At 41.8% G+C, this 18,487-nt stretch overlaps 1 long non-coding RNA gene across 1 annotated transcript in view; it reads left to right on the top strand.

Annotated features, from left to right (window-relative positions):
- The window catches only part of LOC121829811 (uncharacterized), an 85,756-nt gene extending 74,256 nt beyond the window's left edge, over nt 1–11,500 (top strand). The window contains exon 5 of the long non-coding RNA XR_006072887.2: nt 8,130–11,500. This is a non-coding gene — a long non-coding RNA (uncharacterized LOC121829811). The remainder of the gene's footprint in view (nt 1–8,129) is intronic.
- Nucleotides 11,501–18,487: the final 6,987 nt, after the last annotated feature.

Here is an 18,487-nt window from a genome sequence, read left to right as displayed (position 1 = left end):
CATGCCCTCCTCTCTGCCTCTCTCCAAAAGGTTCATTTCATAAAGCACGCCACTGATTAGGTATTTATACTTTGCATGCCAAAGATAAGAGGAAATGAACAATATTGTTTGCAAACAACTCCCTATCATTATTGATAGGAATCTACAAAAGGAAGCTTGGTAGCTGGCTAGGTTTTTCACTTTATATAAATTTGGCTTCTTAGTCTTTGATCCCTCCACATATAATTGTATGTATCAATTTCCTACCTTATGTCAGGGAATCTTCTAGGCTCTAGTACTATAACACACTACAGCTGATAATACCCGGAGCGTCTAGGATTTACATTCTAATAGAGGCAAGCAGAAAAGTGAATGAACATACAAACTCTGGGAATGGATGGGAGCCAGGTCTGGATGGAGGATGAAAGGGAAGGAATGCTTCTTCAGAAAGGGGAGCGAACGTGCTATCACCCCTTTAAATGCTGCCGTCTGACACAGACTTGTAAGAAAGGAAAGGCGAGTTAGGTGGGCATCTAAAGACTGATGCCAAGCAAGCAGTCAGCCTGGATGTCTGGCATGAACAAGGGTTCCTGCTGTTCAGACAACAAAGAAGAGAACAGTGTGTGCAGCTCATGAGGAAGGAAAGCAGCAGAGCTCAGAGGAGCCAGGGACCCACCACCAGGCAAGGACCCATCCGTGGTGGGAGGGTGGGTTTAGTTTTAATGAGATTGAGTGCTATGGAAGAGTTTCAAGCAGATTTAAATTATGCTCTCCCCCTCCCCATACACACACAACCTAGGGAGGGCCTCATTCGTGCTCCACAAATGTTCTCTCTGTAAAGTATGTCTCCAGCCTTCTTTTTATGGCGAAATAGGCTCTCCCTAAGTTGCCTAGACTGGCCTTGAACTTGTCATCTTCTGACTTCTTCAGAAGAAGAGCAGGCATGTTATCATCACCACCAGGTCCTGCTTAACTTAAGAGGCTTAAGAAGTATCATTTAAATTACTTAGTGAAGAGCTGATTGATAGCCAAGGTGGAAGAGAAGAGAGCAGGCAGATAGATGCTCACTTCCACAGCCCAGTAGAGGGGGGAGTGGATATCACGGGGGATGCCTCAGGCCACGCAGACTGCTTTGCTCACTGGCCACCCTACCCACATGGAGCTTCGCATTACCCCAAAGCACATCCATCACTGAGTGCCTCTCTCCAGATTTTTATGTGGGGACTGAGGATGAGGCACTACCACAAACACTACAGCAAACACACCGACAGCATCATTTGGCTTTTCTCTCTCTCCTCAGCACCTGTTTGGTACATGGCCTTTTTCTTACATTCCCACTCCCACCCAAATTTCAGACTGTCTCTTTTCTCTAGTATGCAAAGACGTTCATCTTTGCCATTGCTCTTATGGCCCCAAACCTGAGCAAAGGCCTCTAGTATTTGGAAAATGAAGTACTCGTCTATTGACAGATTTGCTCTCACCTCTGGGACAAGGTAGAAACCACCCTTTGTTCCTGAAGAGCGTGTTTGCCTTCTTCCTCACACTTCAGACAGGTCATCCAAACAAAAGACTCTACCACAAATAAATTCTGTGGTTAGAAACAAACAAGCAAGTAAATGATAAAAAATGACACTAGATAAAGATGACATGAAGTTAGAAGAAGGATTATAGGGACTGGGAAGGGTGGGGAAGAGAGGAAGGGCAAGACAAGGGGCTGTGGGGAAGAGACAGAAGAAGCACAAGTGGACATAGTCTATATTGATCTGGGCTACGCTATAGAATTAATATATATTGATCTGGGCTATCGCAGAGACTCCCGCTACTCCATAGAATTAATATATATTGATCTGGGCTATCACAGAGACTCCTGCTACTCCATAGAATTAATATATATTGATCTGGGCTATCACAGAGACTCCCACTACTCTATAGAATTAATATATATTGATCTGGGCTATCACAGAGACTCCTGCTACTCTATAGAATTAATATGTGTTGATTATTCTAATCATATATAAAAATCATCATCTAGTAGATGCTAAATGTCCATCGGTTGCTATTAAGTGGTAAATAAGAACAACAACAACCACAAAAATCACTCTGTTGTAAACTGTTACTTGTTTTATGAAAAACTAAGAAAGGAATTTGAAGGATGTTAAATAAAAGGAAATGATAAAGAGCTGGAATGTGAATTACTCTTCTGCCCACCCCCGACCCCCGACCCCTTCTTTCTACATATGGGTAAAGATCAGCCAACTTCCTGTTCTTGCTACCATGCTATGTTTTCCCAGTCATTGTGGAATTTCCCTTTGAAACTCTAAGCCAGAAGAAACTCTTTCTTCTATAAGATGCTTTTGGCCATGATATTTCATCACAACAACAGAAAAAGTACATAATGCATCCTTCAACTGTGACAAACTGTTGCATGCATTGGAATATCACAACAAACTAGGCATGGTGATGCACATCTGTGCACATCTGTAATCTCAGCACTATGGAGGTGGAGGCTGGAGAGTTAAGAGTTCAGGCCAGCTTGGGCCACATGAAATGCTATCTGCAGGGGAAGGGAGTCTATCACATTATACACTCATAAGTGTGTGCAATTATTATGACAGTTGAAAAGGCAAATATAGTGATAACTAAAAAAAATGTACAGGGAATGGGGTAATAAATATAGTGCTTGCTGAATACATATGAGGATCTGAGTTCTGCTCTCCAATATCCATGTGAAAATTCAGGCATATACCTGAAATCTCGCAACCTGGGAGGCAGAGACAGAGGGCCCTGGGGCTTCACTGGCCAGCTAATCTACCTGAATTCATAAGCTCCAGATTCAGTGAGAGACTTTGTCTCAAAAACCTAAGGTAGAGAACAATAAAAGAGGACATCTGACATTGATCTCTGGCCTTGTTGTGCACATGCATGCAGACACACACACACGCACACATGCAAACACACACACACACACACACACACACATGCACACATGCACACACAATTTCACTCATTGAAATTTCCTACATCTTACCACGCCAATACTTCATTTCATCTTTTAATAGTTTCTTCCCATGCTGCTGTTGTCCTCCAATGTAGTTACATTTTCTTGCAAGGCAATCTCACTTACCTAACACTTTCATCCTTAGCCTATACTCCAACACCTAACAAATATTGATGGAATTAACAAAATGGACAGAAATCTTTATCTCTATGTCTTGTAATGAAGTACATCACATGGATTTGGGACTGATGAGTTTTTGTTTGGTTACTTGGTTGATTGTTTTTGTTTGTCTTAGCTTTGTACCACAGGCAAAGTAGGAGTTCTGGTTTCAGAGCAGAACACCTAAGTTTAAATCTCAATAGATCCTCACTAAGACAATAATAGAAGACACGCTGTTGATGGACAGTACACAGCTAGCTGAGTGTCTGTGAAGTAGTCTCAGAGCAGAAACATCAGAGTTCCACAGATCACAGAAACGTCTCTGGGATGAAGATGAGTCTCTCACACTCTTCTCAGCACCTGGGACATGCTACTCTTGGTACCAGAAGAGGCACTTTCAATAGGGACTGTCCATCACATTGAGAAGAAATGAATGGATAGCTTTATCCAGTAGTTCCCACCTGTCTAGAGCATCTGATTATGGGGCATCACAGGAAAGTTATTGCTTTGGATTGCTTTCATGGAATGTACTTCCACCATCTCCCCAGCTAAGTCTCTTTGTGATGTAGAGTTGGAGAGGGGGCAAGCACCAGGCAACAGTGACATGAAATTCTAGAAAGGTGGCTGACAATGCCTACCTACCCGGTCTCTGGCATCTAGCCTGCTCTATGTGTAATACCAAGTACTAGAATCTGGTTTGTTAATACATGTATATAAAAAAATAAAATTAAAACAAATACTCTTAGGAGGCCATCCCTAATTGCTAAGGTAGGTAGAATTATGAGCTACATGTGGGTTAACACTGGATCAAATACATCTTTCCAGTCCCCAGAACATGCAGACAGCCTATCATGTGCTAGGGAGCATAGCTAACTTTTAGTGACTTAATAAATCAGCCTTGGAGTTTCTTCCAGGCTGACTTCATCTCACTCACTGTACAGAAATGATGTTTCTTAATGTTCTGGACAGACAGAGAATGAAATCTCATCCTGTACTTTTGTTTGAACATCCTGGGACCTAGTAACACTTCCTGCTGGAAGTTTGTAATTTTCTCTCCCAGGTCTCAGCAGTTACCAGACATTTCACACTGTTATAATGTCACCTCATTCCTATTCTTTTTTTTTAAAGGCACTTAGAAGTACTTTTAATGCCACCCGAAAAATCCTAATGAGATGCTTGGATCCTGAAACAAAGACTTAATGAGTAAGCTCTTGCTTGAGCACCCTCAGGATGTTGACAAGGTCCCACCACGCCTGTGAGTCTCCCACTGTGAGCTGGCAGGGCTCCTACCACCCAGAAAGTGATAGACAAACTCACTTGAGATGTCTTGCCCCCAGGGAGAATACAAACAGCAGAGGCAGAAGGCAGAGCCACCTCCAGAGTGGTGATGTGATGAGGGTTACCTTAGAGCTTGTGGGGGAGGGCTCCCACTCCATTTGTCCTCACTGGATCCTTGGTGGACAAGCCAGGGAGAGAGATGAAGCCCTGATTAATCACCTGAAGCTCTCAGCTTATATCTGCTAACATTATGCTCATGGTAATTGTGTAGTATTAGCTCAAAAGAGAAACACCCACAGTTTGTTTAACTAAAGAGCAAAGACTGTCACTTTGGGGAAAATAGAATTTTTTAATACAAGGCAGATAAATTTGAGCTTCATTCTCCATTAAAGAAGTCAACCTTCCTAAATCTAAATGTTATGAATAAAGAACACTAAGAGGGAAGGCAGTCACTCATGATCTATGACAATGGGTAGACCATGAGGTATAGAGATCTGGCCTTTTGACACAGAGATTGTACCTTCTATATTTAGAATCACACATCTCTGGGGGAGGGGGCCTTCTGATGAATAAAGGTCCTGTAGAATGGAGATACAGCCCAGGGCCTCTGTGGTTAGTTTGAGCAATGCCATGCTCATGACTCATAGCTGGGGCATGCCTTGTCCTTGAGCTCCACTGAGAAGAGTCACTCTGCACTGTATTCCTTTCTCTGACACAGTCTGACTTCACTAGAGACTGAGTTTCCCTTTTTGACTTACATGGTCACCAAGGGAACCTCACTCATAGCAGCTAGAGCTGGGTGGAGCTTAAGCCCAGCATGTATTGGATGAGAACACCTCTCACTGTGCCTAGCTGCCCTCCAAAACTTTTAAAACTATGCTGGTACTGAATAAGAATGAAATCTCCCTAGAATGGGAATGGGTTGGCAACAAATAAAAACATAAGGGAGAAAGTAAGTTAGAACAGCACAGGGAATGCATGTGTGTGAAGTGCTTAGCTGCAAATGAGACATCTATATCATCCCCTCCTCTCCGCACCCCGGTCCCAGGGACGATCTCGAAAGAGGGAGTGGAAAAGTCTCTGCCAGCCAGAGGTCAAGAAGGACCAGACTGAAACAGTGTCTTCTGGATGTGACAGGGCCACTGCCCTCATGAACTCACAGCATCTGCGGCTGCTTACACAAGACCGAGCCAGTCACCATTCCAGAAAAGAAGTGGGAAGTGATTGTGAGTCCCTATCCCCAGCTCAGGAGCTATTAACTGCTGAATGCTTCTGGGGGAGGGAGACTCAGATTCCTTTAAGGGTGAATCCCTGAAAGATTAGCCAAGCTTTCGGGATGCCTCACACCCATGAGTATTTGGGCAGTATATACTGAAATCAGTGGGTTATTTTTAAAAAACAAAAAACAAAAAGCAACAACAACAAAAAAACGAGCAGACATGAAGTCAGGGGAGGGTGGTAGGTTTGGGGATGGATCTGAGAAGGGCTAAGGGTAGGAATAGAAGATGAATATGACCAAATTTCATTGTTTAGATGTATGAAATTCTCAAAGAATTAATAAAAATGTTGTATTTTTATTAATTAAAAATAACCTAAAAAGATCTTTTTGTTTTGCTTTTCTTTTTTAAAGTTTTTCAAGACAAACTTTCTCTATGTAGCCCTGGCTGTCTTGGAACTTGCTCTGTAGACCAGGCTAGCCTTGAACTCAGAGAACTCTGCCTGTCTCTACCTCCTAAGTGATGGGACTAAAGATGTGAGCCACCACCACCAGGCCTGGAAAGATTGTTTAAGTTAAAGAAAACATTTTTGACCCATTTGGACAGTTTTTATTACCTGCTAGCCTGGAAGACTTTGTGAGAAAAAATGAAAATTGCTGCAACTACATGTGTCTGAATGTCCACAAATATGCACAGAAGTTATTTATTTAAATCAATTGAATATATAGGAGGGTCTTCTCATTGAAGATTCAGTGGAAAAGTCCTCAGACCTCCAGCACATTGATGAACTGTTCACTTGAACATTTGTGCCAGATAACCTGAATGAGAATAAGAGCCAGAAATCCACATCAGCCCAACAACTCCAGCTTCTTCTGGGTGGGTTGGTTGTCAGCCTTGCATCTTCTACCAGAACTGATTCTGGAAACAGCCCACATCTGCTGATAGCTGTTGAAGTGGAAGGTCTGAACTTCAGTGAATGAGTGGTATTTATTAATCAAGACTAGGGAAGACTTGGTTCTCCCTCTTTTTCCTTCTCAGTTTTAAAACAGTATTTGTATTTGAAGCTATGCTTTCAGAAGATCCATGATAAAATGAATATCTGTTTACATTTATGGACAGGAGATACACACATTTCTGTTTGTCATGGCCTGAGAAAGTTCCTTCAAAGACAAAGTTTTTGAGCAAGAAAATGTGTATTTCTTGGGTCCTAAGAGGTGCCTTCTAATAAGGAACTTTGTAACTATTGTAGAAATGAATGGATGGTTTTGAAAAGTCTCGAAAAGTGAGAAGATACTTCATTAACTTCGGAAAGCAGAAGATAATTATATTAACTCCTGGGACACAAATTACCAATACCCCTTTGCTAAGTCTGAGAATGTTCAGGGAAAGGCTTTGAGGAGACCTGTCAGGTAGCACGTAGCAATATGCACTCCTTCAGCACATAATGAAAAAGTCTGAATGGAGTCATCTTGATTGGGGTCACTTCAAATGGAAAAGAATAGAATTGGTAAGTCTAGTCTTACACACATGCCTAGCTGAGCTTTTAAACTGAGCTTCAGAACACCCACCCCAAATGTAAGCTCTCCTTGGATTGACCAAAAGATATTTCCATGAAACTTTGTGTGTTGACCTTTGTATGGCATCACTTTCCCCAAACTAGAAACTGAGACCACTTACAATCCCTTCTCACGAAACAGCAAAATGTTCCTAGTGGTCACCAGCACCAGCTTTTTAAATTAACTGTCTTATTTTTATTCATTTTGATATGATTGTTTGTATGCTTGAGTGTAGGCATGTGTATCACATGGGTACAGGTACTCAGAGAAGTCATAAGAGAATGTCAAATTGTCTGAAACTGGATTTCGGAGGTTGTGAGCCACCCAGTATGGGTGCTGGGAGCTGCACCTGGTCCTCGGGAAGAGCAGCAAGCTCTCTTCTCCACTGAGCCATCACTCCAGCTCCCAACCACGATGTCTGACTAATGAGTGGTACTACTGCCAACCTGGCTTGTGGGAAAACGCCATCAATATGGTTGCCATTTTGTAAAACATCAGAGCACGTCTCCAAGGCTGAGTTTATGTTTTTCCAGATTGCAGCCCTATTTGGTCCAAAATAAGAGCAATTGTCTTTGTTCTTGACTAGGTTTTATCCACAGTCAGCAGTCCACTTATTCATCCATGTTCTATTTCAGTAAATCTTTATTAGTGACCTTACCATGACAAATCATTGACAGTGACAAAGTAACGCATGACATCAACTTCCGCCTTCCTGGGACCAAGAAAATAATATACCTGACTTTTTTTTTTTTCCTTTTTATATTTGTTTAGTGGCAGCAGAATTTGGGGGTAGAAAAGCAGTAACTAAGTCTTCAATGTAGACATCCATTCCTACTCCTTTAGAACAGTTATAGACCCTCCATATTTTCCCAGAATTCTCGTTGAGGGTTATCCGACTTTGCAGCAGGGTCTTCATCATTATCCCTAATTTCTACCCTGTAGATGTCGATCACATCTGGCTCTGAAGATCAAAAGCAACTCCCCGTGTTGTTAACTGTCTCCTAGGAAGAGAATAATCACCTCCAACAAGGAACTGCTGCCTTCTGACCTTCACTGGAAGCAGGCCAAAGGAACAGTCTTGATACACTCCATGGCTAAGCAGGGGTACCTGTGAAACCTGGATTCACGCACACCAGGCTTTCACCCTCAGCAAGCTGAAGCTATCATCTATATGCATAGGACAAAGGCGAGAAAAAGTCCTTACAGGAGCAGAAAGCTGAAGCAGTGGCCAGAGAAGGACACCCAGTGAAAGAGGCAGCTGTGAGATGAACATTTCTGTTCTTGCCTTGAAGATTGAAACCCAATGGTGAATACAATCAAAGCATGCCAGTTACCTAAATCAGAGAGAAGACAAACTGAGAAGACCCTCCCACCATCCAGGCCTTGTATCAAAAATCAGAAGTAACCTCCACGTGGAAAAGGTAACACACAGTGAACTCTCATGAGAGAGCTAAGAAGAAGACCAAATGGAACTGGAAGAAAGTCATCCCTACACCAGACTGTACACCAAGGGTTAAGCAGAGCTCAGGACAAGCTCCCTCTAAATGCTCAGAGCTCAGAGAAAGCTCCCTGAGTGCAGGGACATGAGACCCCCTCAGCAGTGAGAGAAGAATGAAAGGAAAAGAAACCGCCCTGCACCAGGAACTATGTGTGAACTATGAGGCACTACTGTCTGCCTCTGAGGGAACCGTGAGTATACACGACCCTAGAGATGGAGAACGGAGACAAATCAGAATCATTCCATGTGCCTGGATGTAGAGTAAGGACTGGAAAGCAGTCATAGGCCTTTGAGGAAGAATAGGGATACAGAGAGTAATTTCTCCTGAAGTACACAGCTGCATAAGATCCACACAAATATTAATAGTAAGAAGTCAGTTATCAAAGCTTTAGAATACAGTCAGTATACATCTTAGTAAGTGAAAAATGAACTAAATGTCAAATACACTCATGTGTGTTATGTATGTATATACATACACACACATATATATGTAATATGGTATACAATTGTCAAATTTCATCAAACTAGAAGGGGTAAGGTATTTTATTTATTGCATACAAACTATTTTACTATGTAAAATGTTACTTTATTAAACTAATTTAAAGGCCTGTAATTTATGAAAACAAATCTTTGAAAAACATCCAGTGGCAGAAAGGAAAGCAGAAGCATCTTGACAAACGCCAGTTGGAAGCTTTGCTATCTGACCGAAAGGTGGCTCTCCTCTACTTCCAATACACGGCAGCACAAGCCTTCAATGCAGTTAGTAAGGATGCCATGGTCACTCATCAGACCCTGGGTTCGAGTCACAGAACTGATGGAGCGGAGGGACCAGTGGGATTCACCGACTGAAACACATGCTCTGCTTGCTTGTGAAGTCACATACCAGTCTATGAGCATGTGCTGGCAACTGATGCTTCGGTCGTCGATGCTGCCAGACTTCACGTGAAGGAAGCATTCTCTTGGAGAGGCTCCTTTTGTCTACAGTTCCAACGGTGATATTCCGCCCACTGCTTGAGGCAGTGAGCAAGCACAAAGAATTGTTTGCCCGTAGCTCCGTCTTCCCTGAAACTTTCTTTTCCTGGCTATCCTTGTTCAAGAGCATGAGCAAGCAAAGAGAGCTTGGAGTGAAACTCAAGCATTAGTAAGCGATGAGAAATGACACACACCGTGGGTGGGGCGTGGAGTGGGGACAGTATTTCCCTCCCCTCATCCAGCATAGTGACAATGCTCCATATTCTTTGCTGTCTCCTTTCCCATAGAGGAAGCTCTTGGTACAAGTGAGGGAGGTAAGTTAGCTCGTGGGAAAAAAAAAAATGGCTCTTGAACTGTGAGCAGTAAGTTGGCACATGCCCAAGAAATGTCCTCAAGGTGTGCCATGAGAGATGAAGTCACTTGGCTCATTTTACCAACTTCGGGATGGCGTCAAGACTTGACAAAGCCAGGCAACTTGTATGAGGAAACAAACCTAAGGCAAGCCTGTGTTGCTAGAGAGAGCTTCCGGCATGCAAGAAAGAGGAAGAACAAGCCTTGCTCAAGAAAAAGGCTGGCAAGGCCTTTACCTGAGAAAAAAAGCAAGGCCATGGGCAGTGAGGTGAACTCAGAGTGAACATGAACTTCCAAGGCCCTGGCCGGACTGACACACACAGCTCCCTGAGGTATACAAATATCCTGGCAACCCTTCAAATTCTTCTTCGGTATTTATTTAGTTAAAAAAAAAATATCATCACCTGCTTGTGTGGGAGGCTAGAGGTGACCTTCCTTGCAGCCTAACGCATGTACAGAAGAGATCATATATCATAATGTGTAGCTGAAGAAAACCCCATGTTCACACCCATGTTCTCTGTACCTACACCAGGCAATAGAAGATCAGAATTCCCTTGGCTGTCTTCCACTTAGTTTCTAAGGCTAAATTGCTTTGATTTTGGTTCCTGGAGTTCAAAAGCTATTCATGTTCACAGGTTACTAAATGATCTATCTTTTCACTTATTGAGAGCTGCCTCAAACATGGCTTGTTTTGTTTCTCTGTAAGCAGAGAACTGTTACTGTCCAAAATTTTAATTTGAAGGCAGTAGCATGTTCTGTGATTTTCTGTTCAGCATTTTCAGACTGTGGTTGGTTATGGCTACAGGAATCTGCAGAAAGTGAAAAACCATTGTCTCTTAGGTACAGCAGTGTGCCGTTCTTTATCTGATTTCAGAAAGCCAGCTGCTTGTTCCTGCTGACTCTGAGTAACTGTCAATGGCTGGACATAGTGTGGCAGACTGTCATCATCCCTAATAATACCAGTTAGTCTTCCCTCCTTATGTATGTGAGAGAGATTCCAAGACTTGTAGTGGAAGCCTGGAGTTGTAGGTAATGAAGAAATCCATAATTTAATGTGCTCTCCATCTTACTTAGGCATTGACCACATGCTGTGCCTATAACTTCTGCAGTTTGAAGTTCAAGCAAAACAAGTATAATTTTTTTTCCATTTTTCACAACTTAATCTCCATATAATAACTTCCATATATTAACCTTTTTCCAGCTTCTCTTTGGCATATATAAATTGCTGACTTCATTATTCCCCTTCAGGACCATTTTTAAGTAAAATAAGTATCTCTTGGCAAGCATTGGTATACCAGCATAACCAAGAAACCTACTAAGTAACAAGAGGGGAGTGTTCATAGTGAGGATACTCTGAATAAAGCTGGATGGAGCGTTTATTATATTCAGAATGGCACACAACTTCAAACTTATGAATAATCACTTTCTGTGATTTTCTGTTCAGCATTTTCAGATTATGGTTGACCATGGCTAAATAAATCTGCAGAAAGTGAAAAACAGAGCGGGTGGGTGGTTACTGTGTCCACGTCAAGAGTAAAGATAAGGCGTCGCTGGGAAGGAGAGTTTTTGATTCTACTCAAGAGCACTGTGTACTTTAACAGAAGTAGAACAAGTCTCCTCTTTGCTGGCTGCAAGAAGAATTACGGTGGAACTCTGAGTTACCAGTCCCTTCCCCCAGTTTCTAACAGGGAGTGTGTTAGTACCATTTATTTCTGATTGGTAACCCAGAGAGATGCCCAGGCTGTTATCAGATATGTGGGTATCACAAATGTCCTTTGCATCTTCCAGCTTGACAAACTTTGCTCCCTTCCCTCTGTAGCCTTGTGGGACGCTCAGTTCAGATCCGTAGATGAGTTTAACGCCACGGACAGGAGAGATTCCAAGCATAGCATTCTCCTCTCCATGTGGTGTGGGGATTGTCAGCTCAGTTAACAGACATATTTAAAGCATGTATTCTGGCTACTGAGGACAGAGAAATATAAGCCAGTCCATCTTGTTAAAGAGTACACTGTCAGGCAAGCAATCAGGCAAGTAAGCAAGCAAATGCCAGCCAGGGTGGAGGCACAAAGCCCTTGGCCTTGAGGCATACAAGGAGTCCTCCCTGGCACAAGAGGAAACATTTGAAAAGAAGCTTGCAGGAGAAATAAGATTTCACCAGTGGAATTATGAAAAACAACAACAAACCCACGATGGTAGTCTAAGAACAAAAACAAAACTCAGAATAAATTTACAGCAAAGTTGAAAAACAGCTGACATTAGTGTTTTTTCAATTGTAACAGACATGAGTGTCTGAGCCATGTGAATGCTTGCTGAAAAAGAGTAGGTCTGGGTTCCTTCTCTGCTGGATCTTAATTTCCAGGACTTGTGACCTGGAACTCTTCAGTTTGGCCATCTTTCTATGTGATCCTGTTGCACCCACAACTTCAGGAATGGTGTCCTACAGTAATCATGCAGATAGAAGGAGGAGATGGGAGAGAAAGGTAAAACAGGGAGTAGGTGGAGGCAGTCGGGGAAGAGCGTCTGTGATGCACAGGGGCCTATATCTGGAATATCATCTTTGTGACCATACCGTGTGGTAGGTGTTACTGTCTATGTATTATGGTTGAATAGACAAAGACTCAGGAATGTCACGATGGTGACAGATCTATGATTGAACCCAGGTGTGTCTGAACACAACACAGTGGCCAGGATTTTAACCACCCGACCACCCTTGTCCAGTGTCCCTGTATTAGCTGTATAATTTCTGAGTCTACTCTTATTATAAACAAGAGTTCTCTCCACTGAGTGCAAAGACTTGGATGGTTTGGCTTTCATTCTCCACAGGGGTACTGAGCCTTTTGTCTTCCTGACTAGAGGTGTGGGAACCAATGGCTAATCAACTCTGGTCCTTGGGACTTTTGTCCAGCAGTCCCATACCGATTTGACTCTGGCTCCTTATGATAACTTAGGTCCTGGCCACGCCTTCCTTTAAGTTCAAGGACTTGCTATAATGGCAGGCTTTGTAAGCAGCTGGTAGTCTCTAGTGGGTCAATTTGCAGAGAACTAGGTCCAAGGCTCTTCTTTTTGTCTGTTTTGAGCTCAAATCAGTTAAGAATTCATTTTAATTAATTTTATTGCCTTCAGACATACATGAATTGGGTGGAACCATTGTGACCTTCAGAAGCCATTTCCCTTGCTGAGTCTTTATTTCTATCTATACTCTAGAGATAAGAACTATCCTGTGATGTGATTGTACCAGAAGCTAATTTCTGAATGAGAGTTTTGTTTTTCTGAGTTTACACTAGATGACCAAAGTTTTCGAATTGAAGCCATGAGCTTTCTTTATTTTATGCTTTCATATGTCTTTATAGAGAGATAATCTAGAAATCCAGTTGTTTTTTATTGTGTGATATTTTCTTTAACCTCTTCATGGTATTAGTGAACCAAATTATAATTGATTAAATGATAAATAGGCATTTACATAAATTGACTATCTTGTAAATTGCCAGAAATTCAGAACTCTTGACCCCTAATACTTTTGGGGGGGAGGGTTGTTTTGTTTGTTTGTTTTTCTTGAGACAAGATAGCTCCACTGACTAGAACAAACTTGCAATAATCCTGCTTCAAACTAGGATTACAAACTTGTGACGTTCTTATAGAAAATAATCTGATGCTAATTCCTGCATTCAAACTCACACACTTCAGGTACAGTTTTGTCAATCAGACTATTTAATAATTTCGGTTTAATAAAAATCCTCAAGTCTTCTCTGACTCGTCTGCATTAAATGTAAGTTCAGACTTTGATTGTACATAGGCATAGGCTTCCTAAATACATACAGGTTCACTTACTGAATAAGCATCTCTTTGGTTAAGTGCTCAAAATGATGGAAACTATAAATTGTGCTTAACTAATTTGAGTCCTGCTGACAATTTACCCCAGCAGTAATTATGTTTTGCTGTGTATCAGTTGAAGACAATTTATAAGATCTTTAAGAAAGTTCAGTCTTTGTCTAGTAGTTGAATAAATGCAAGACTGCTCTCTAGATATCTACAAACAACTATTAAGTGTCTGCAACTTTCAGAAAACATGCCATAGAAGAAGTACCTGGAAACAGAATATCATAGAAACTTTTAATCATGGACTTTGATTGTGTAGTTAATCTGGCTAAGATTTCTTATATTCATTTGTGAGATTTTTTTTTTAAAGTTTCACAAGACAAGGTTTGGGTTTTCTCTGTGTTAAATAATTGTGTCCACACCCCTGGATGATTGGCTTTCAACTAACCAAAGTTTGTGAATCTGCCAAGATAAGAAATGTTCCTATGCCTTACCAGAATAACGTGCTATTTTGTATTGAGTTTATTGTGTCTTCGTCCACTGGTGCTGATGTAAGAAAAATATTATAAGCTGGGTCACTTGGAAATAACAGATGTGCATTTCTCACCGTTCTGGAGACTGGAAGTCCGAGAGCAAGGTGAAGGTGGACCAGTTTCTGGTGAGGGTCCTGCTTGATGATTTACAGACACTACCCCCTCACTGTATGCTCACAGGTCCTGGCAGGAGGCACGAGACAGTGCTCTGGGGTCTCCTCATAGGTACACCCCATCATGACCTCATCACCTCCCAAAGGCCCCTTTGCCTGATATCTGTACATTGATCACTAAGTTTCAACATAGGGGTCTTTCTGATACCACAGCAGTATCCTCAGATACTTAAAAGAGATTTCTTCCTTAGGAAGGGGCTGAAATCTTGAATCATATTAGATACTGTTTTTCCATTTTAATACTGCTGTTGTTGTTGTGTGATTAAACAGGTAGCCAAGTGATGCTTTCTAGCTAATGTATCACCTTAGCTGAATTAAGTGCTCAAAACTCCTGATAGCTGATTTTTTTCCTTCTTGAGATAAAATATTATTTTATTATTGTTATTGTTATTGTGTGTGTGTGTGCACTCTCGTGTGTGTGTATGTATGCAGTATGTATAGGAGGTATACATGGGTGCGAGTCTGTTCCCGCCTTCCACCATGGTTCTAGAGGTTGAACTCAGGTCTTCAGACTTGAGTGTCAAGTGCTTTTACTTGCTGAACCATCTCACCAGCCTCTAAGATCAACATCTTAAGTACATCTTTTCTTTCTAAAACTATTTCTGAACTTTTCAAGGGGCCTTAGAGAGTTAGGAGATTTACTTAGCTTTCCTTAGGAAAAAAAAATGCGTATAGATAAAATCCATAAATCTTTCTAACAATGTAGGCTATGTATCTGAATAGTCCCTCGAGAATTTTCGATGCTGCTACTGTCCATGGTGCACAAGCATTCCTCACAGAGCTGGTTCTGCCTTGCCTGTTAGATAACAGTATACAGCACTGCCCACTGAGCTATAGGGCAGGTTGTAAGGTCCCTGGATGATGCCTGTACCCAAACAATACCAAGACCCCTAATTCAATGCTTTTTCTATCTCAGTTGGCATTTGTCAAATTCAATGGTCATAAATTTAGCACCCTGAGATATAATAGCAAACCTAGCACGGATTTCTTTTGTATTTCCCACAGATTCGCCAATAGAAGATTCATTATGTGCATCACGAGTGTTAGAGGCCAGAAGAGAATATCAGCTCTCTTGGACCTGGAGTTACAGGCATGAGCCGCTATGTGGGTGCTGGGAACTCTGCAAGAGTAGCAAGCACCCTTAACCACTGAGCCATCTCTCCAGTCCCCTGAAGGATTCTTTTTTAACCAGTGAAAATAATATTTGTTTACTTTCCTAAATTGAAAGTATCAACTCTCCCTTGAAAAGAGCCATTACTATGTCTAGGACTGTTTTGTAGAAAATGTTTTGGATTAGCTTTACTGCCTTGCTTTGGAGACCTCACGAACAACCGGCTTTTCCTGTTGCTGCATTATTCTTCTATTGAGCTGTCAGCTTACTCTCACCAGTAATAAATTAAGCATGGCTGGGTCACACCTTATGCCATCCAGATCGTTTTCATTTTTCTCTGATGCATCCGAGGGAGGTGTTGGTCAGCTGCTCGGCAAGACCTCTTGGTCTGGAAGGTCCCTTCATAGCCCTGTCAAAAAGGGCTATGGCAGATACTCTGGGTCCAGGCTTCTGATGATGTCAGTAAGAAGCAGAGAACATAGCAATAGAGTCAATGTTTTCAGACCTCTGTCTGAGAAGTAGATGGACACACAAGGCTGCTAACTCAAGACTGAGTGGAACAAGAATTCATTACATGGGAAGGAATAGCTGACAAAGAGAACTGTGGGTTTCGTTTGGAATATGGCCCTCCTAATGTCTCATGTTCTGGATCTATAAGGGAACTATTTATTTTCCCTCTTAAGCTACTATAAGTCCTGGCAAGTTATACTTTGCCTTTAATAACTAGAATGAGATATCCATAAGTAATACATTCCCTTCTCTGCCTGACTCCTCTGGATTTGGGGAAATCTTGTTCAATATTTTTTAATTTTCATAGCATATAATTATTTGAATAAGTTCAGTGTGGATCTGTCTTTCTTGTTATTGTGACCTAATTGAAAATTGTGGATATGTAACTAAGGATTCACCTGCAATGTCATGCTTGAGAGTATTTACTTCCTCAGACAGAACCAGAAACTTTTAAAGAAGTCTGGTTAGCATTAGGGAGGTGAGCTTTAAAGGCTCTCACTGGCAAATGGGCCTGACTTCTAGTTTACACCCTCAGCCTCACACCTAAAGGTGTCATTTCTTGGGGTCACTTCTTTGCAGACTCAGCATCATATGATATTAAGGAGACTCAGAGTGGTTTTTGGGTTTTTTTTTTTTTTTTGTTTTCTAAACTTGTAGATACTACAGGTGCAATTTAGCAGTGAGCTTTCTGGCTTATCTTCCTATCTTCAAAATCCGTAGTTTTTAAATACAGTCTGAACTTCTTTATGAGAATTTCTAAACAGCAAACTCAAGAGTCTGATGGAGGAATGTCTTTCTGTACACTGCAAATATGTGTTGCTCTGACTGGTTGATAAATAAAGCCATTTGGCCTATGGCAAGGTAGCTTAGAGGCAGGCAGGAAATCCAAAGAGAGAAACAGGAAGAAGGCTGGGAGAGAAGCCAGCGAACCACCCAAGGAGCTACATGTAATGGGATGCAGGTAAAGCCACAGAACATGTAGCGATACATAGATTAATAGGAATGGGCTAATTTAAGATATAAGAGCTAGTTAGCAAAAAGCCTGAGCCATGGCCATGCAGTTATAATTAATATAAGCCCCTGTGTGTTTACTTGGGGGATGCAAGTGGGAAAGATTTGTCCCAACCGCCAACAGGCCAAGACACAGGAAATCTTCTGGCTACAAGAGTCTGCCTGGTAAATTATCATTCTTGCCATACATGATTAAATACATCTGTGAAATCTAGCACCACTTTAATTTTCTAATAAGACATACTAGTCTCAAAAATCCTATTTTTGATTGTAAGTGGATTGCCACAGAAATGTCTCAACAGAAGCCAATCATCAGATCACACACTCTTGCAGGCCTGTTTGTTGCTCTTGCGGGATTCTACATCTCTTTTTAAATGGCACACAACTGATGAATATGCAAATTATGTTTTGTCTAGTGAAATTTTAATTGACTTGCTGTGGTAAAACCAGTTTTGGTACCTACCTCTTGACTGGACTGGATCTTCATGAATTCCCAAGTTGCCTATCCTTATCTGGCTTTCAATCCTCCCAGCTTCTTCCAAAATCTAACCTTAATCCTTTAAACCAGCATTTCCAATTTTTCTCACTGCCACTTGACCCAGTTCCCAGACTCCTGTGGGAAATCCAGGTCATGTGTAACCTTGTATCTGGTCATTTTTCCTGAAAAGGCACTGCAAGATTCAGCCCGATGAATGTTCTACCATCTATCTCTTCAAGGACTTGCAGCTGTAGCCTACCTTGAATCTCCTTGCAAGGATTCAGCAAGAAGCCTTGTACACAGGTTCTTCTAAGCACTGATGTTCTATCCAGGAGGCTTCAAGAACCTCACCTGGAAGCTCTTCAGCACTAACAGAAAAGGTGGTTGTTTTCTCAGCACAGAACCATTCTGGCAAGAAAGAAGGGATTGTAAAGATAGGCACTTGTGCCTGCCTGTTGCTTTGACTGTCTGACTATGGAAAAGATGCTCCCTAAGGAATTAAAAACTCCCCCCCAGGAGTTCCACACTGGGGAGAGGAAAAGGCAGAAGGCCTGGCACCAGCCAAAGAGGAGAGTTGCCTCCCAGGAAGAGATGTCACATAGTTCTGACAAATTACCCAGACTGCCTTACTGAACAGACTGAGTAGAGATGGTAATGGGTCAATAATGGCAGGACTATGCCTCAACCATGGCTACTTAATTACACAAATCTCTTGCCTTCTAGTAAACCTAAACTCAGTCTAAATACCCTGGAGTTCAGGGCTATCCAATGTCTTTATTTGTTCCTCTTCCCAGTGTGCCCACATTGAAGAAATTATCGTCCTCTTCTCTTTACTCTTCTGGCAGGT

This window comes from Peromyscus maniculatus, chromosome 5 (assembly GCF_049852395.1).
Source record: "Peromyscus maniculatus bairdii isolate BWxNUB_F1_BW_parent chromosome 5, HU_Pman_BW_mat_3.1, whole genome shotgun sequence".
NCBI lineage: Eukaryota > Metazoa > Chordata > Mammalia > Rodentia > Cricetidae > Peromyscus > Peromyscus maniculatus.
The sequence above is the reverse complement of the archived record's forward strand: the minus strand, read 5'-3'. Positions and strand labels throughout refer to the sequence as shown.